The sequence below is a fragment of the Triticum urartu genome, chromosome 6 (assembly GCF_003073215.2).
Source record: "Triticum urartu cultivar G1812 chromosome 6, Tu2.1, whole genome shotgun sequence".
Lineage (NCBI taxonomy): Eukaryota > Viridiplantae > Streptophyta > Magnoliopsida > Poales > Poaceae > Triticum > Triticum urartu.
Window position 1 is genome coordinate 441,111,639 of NC_053027.1, and position 3,926 is coordinate 441,115,564.

The window sequence follows — 3,926 nt, forward strand, 5'->3', positions numbered from 1 at the left end:
CTCACAAGGCGTGCCGGCGTGGCATGGGACCCATTGTGGGTGACTGGATGGCAGGGGCAAGCAGTGTGGCCTTTTTTTTTATGAAAAACCCCTTGAAATATTTTTTTCTTACAAAAAGGCCTGAGAGAGAAGCTCATAAATTCTAAAAAAATCTATTAAAAATCGAAACAAGTTTGGGGTTCAAACCAGTGACCTGACGCATGCATGTGTGCGTGGCTAGCCAATTGACCCGTTCAAATTTAGTGCCATGTGAGGATTCATACCCTTTATTAACATAAAGTTGAACAAAATAAATTTTAAAACTTAATCCAGCAAAGTAGTGAAGTTGATTCAAACCTGCAACCAGGGGCTATAGCGGTCGTACATACATCTCCAACCGATGACATCAAATGATAAAAATGTTAAATTTAGATTTATAACATAATGAGCCAGTGTGGCTAAAACGGACCACGGTGTGGCCCAGTTTTCAACGTGTTTGTTGTTTCATTTCAAAAATTTGTAAAAAATACGTAAATTAGAATCATATGTTACAAACAATATACATATATTTAAAATAAATACCTATAAAAAAGTTCATATAATTTCATAAAATATCTATGCAATATTTTACTAAAATATACATGATTAAATTAAGAATTAAGAATATATTTTTATAATATAAAAATTGTTCGCATTTTAGTAAAATATTAAAACAATTAGTATATTCATGTAATTTAAATTATAATTTTAAAAATAACACCTGAGTTATTTTTAAAATGACATGACGGTTTTTGCACTCTTTCAGAATTATGTTTGTTATACAGTCATAACGAGTACTTGTACTTTTCATACATTAGACCTCATTTGTTGGAATGGCATCCGGGGCTGGTATATAACCTTTGGTGTGATGTTTGAATCACAGAGCCGTTACTATTTTTGCAGGATTAAATTCCTTTTAATTTATGTTGTTCTGCATGATTTATATAAAGATTATGAATCATCAAATAACAGCAAATGTGAAGTGGTCGAGTGGCTAGGCCCTCATACACCGCAATTGGTAGTTCGCTTATTCAAACCCCCATCGGACTGCTTTTAGTTTTCATTTTATTATTTGTTAGTTTCATCCTGAGGGCCTTATTGTAAGAACAAAAATTGGGGGTTTTCGCAAAAAAACAGGGCACACGCCCTTGTCCCATCCATCCAATCACTGACAGCGGTCCCATGCCATGCTGGCACACCTCGTCAGCATCGTGGACGTATAGGAATGTGATTTGAACCGTATATGCACGTCAATGCCAAGTTATGAAACCAGTTTGATGTATTTTACGAATTCAGGCACTAAACTGCATATTCTTGGCAAGTTCAAGCACCACGGATGTATTTACCTCTAAAGTTAGTATAAAATTGAATCATCTAATTTGAAACAGAGAGAGTAGATACGTGTCCACCTGGACCGGGCCATTGCACGCCCATGCAGCGACTGAGCACGAGAGTTGTAGCGAACGCGGATCGTACACACTATAGTATACCGCACATTGTACCAAGCTGGTCCACTATAGCGCACAGATCTACTGCAACAAACTGGGCTACTGTAGCAAGACGAGTTTTAAAAAGCACAACTTTTCTGAAAATGAGAACGATTATTTTCAAATTTTGTGTTTTATGAAAATGCAAATATATTTTTCAAAAAGTGAACATTGTTTCAAATTTGCGATCATTTTTTCAAATTCTGAATGTTATTTTTAATGCAATTTTTCAATGTGCCTACATGTTTTTCAAATTTTGAATGTTTCTTGAAATGGATACATTTTTTTAAATTTGCAAACATTTTTAAAATATGTGAAATTTTGAAAAGAAAGAGAAGAAAAGAAAATAAGGAAACAGAAAAAACAAAAACAAAAAAATAGCGACATAAAAAAAATCTGTGCAGGAACCTAAAACGCTAAAACCGGCTTGGAACCTTCTAAAAGGTCCCAAAACCGAAACCAGAATCCCTCGCCTACCAATAAAATGGTCCGGCCCACGTGTTCTTTGGTGCAACCATGTGTATGTTTCAGCGCCATCTGCCGCAACAAGCGCCAAATTTGATTTGCGTTGGAGGCAAATCGTTATACAACCTCTAGGTCCTGGGTCTCTCCCTTTATTTTCTGGCAGGCTTTGATCTCTCCCTTTATTTTCTGGCAGGCTTTGGTCTCTCCTGGCAGAAGTGGTGGTGAGTGGGACCTCCTATTTGGCGCAGTGCATTCCACGAAACATTTTGAGCCACCCATCTGTGGGTGAGACCTCCTATTTCGGCATCCATGTTGACGCCTGGATGGCATTGTCTTCACCATCTCCAGCAAGACGCTTGTGTTCGTGCTTCTGCTCGTCATGGTGGCGCTGCAGGAGGATATGCTGATGCCGGCTATGCCCCACACACTCTTGAGCACTAGAGAGAAACACATGTTATTCTTCGTAATGAAAAGAAATGATCTCCTCTCACTGCTTGGAAAAAGAGAAATAGAAAGGACAATTTATGACTACAGTTTAATAGAAAAGGGCACACAATCTGCTGTAAAAAAGGACACATAACTAGAAGGATTATGTTTGGTGACTTTCTTTGACTAAAATGACCTTTGTTTCTTTGAATGGTAGTGCACTCTGTACCGTTAGGCTACACTTGTGACGCTCAATAATATAAGCATACATTTGAAGAGTTTTTGAATTTTGTAGAGGGGAGCGGAGATGATCTATTTAATATTCCCAAATTTACTAAGTAGGTGTATGTTTTATTTTATCTTTTCCATTTGTAAATTGTTTACTAACTAATGAGTTGTTTCCGCTGTACTATGCTTGGATTCATACTAGAGTGACAAGGTAAAAGAGTCATTTTATACAATTGTGTATGATTCTTTTGTACTATTTCATATAGATCTACAAATCTTTTTTGTTACTTTTCAGATTTTAGGCTTGCCAAAATGATAGGGATGGCAGCTAGGTTATGAGACAAATCATTAGTGCTTGGCAATAGATAAGATGATGTCCAGCAAGTGATCGACAACCTGCCTTGACCGGTCATTTCTCTTTTATTACCATCATGCAACAAAAAGGCTGAAATTGCAGCGGCGCATGGATGCTGTCGTCTTGTTGGTAGTGCAAAAGGCAGGAAACAAATGTACCCAGAGAATGTTTGACAATGTCCTTGGTACTACTTTCTTGCATAGCCTAGGGAAAATTATGGGATAGGTTTTTTTCTTGTTGATTAATGCTCTTACCAAATCTACTTCAAAGTGTCGATTAATTTTTGGGATGTTAGTTAATGTGTAGCTCCTGTTGTTGTTCTCTTTATTTTTGGTGAGGAATGGTTGTTCCTCTGCTGACAACAGATCACTTCAGATTCAAAAGACACATAATTTATATTTGAGTTTTGGCTAAATTTCAGACAATAGTATGATGGTAATTTTAGTTGCTTCACATTGGTCCAGATTTAAAATATGTCGGCTAACTTTCATATCTGTTGTTGGAGAGATCACTTTAGAAGTTAGTAGGTGATTCCCTTTATCACAGTTTCTAACTGTAACACCGTATATTATGTCAGTATTATATGTTGCATTAACGCGACAGGGTTCTCAGTTCTAAAACGTGATATTTTCATGATGCAAGTAGCACACATTTGCATACATGAGTTGTTGGTTTGCTGAAATTTTATCCTTGAAAAATTTGAGAAGTTGATAAAACTGGTCTTGCATGCCTAAATCAACTAGAAGGGACATTAAGATTATGTCTATGCACACATAGTATAATTTGTCCTTCTATTTGTAGAACATGAAGCAGTATAGTGCAATTTTGGCAAACAAAAGCTTAACTAATTGAGCACCGTATGAAATTTGGGCAAGATGCTTATAATTTAAAAACCACCATAATGGTGTTCCACTCGACATTAAAAATTATACAATACAATTTGTTGT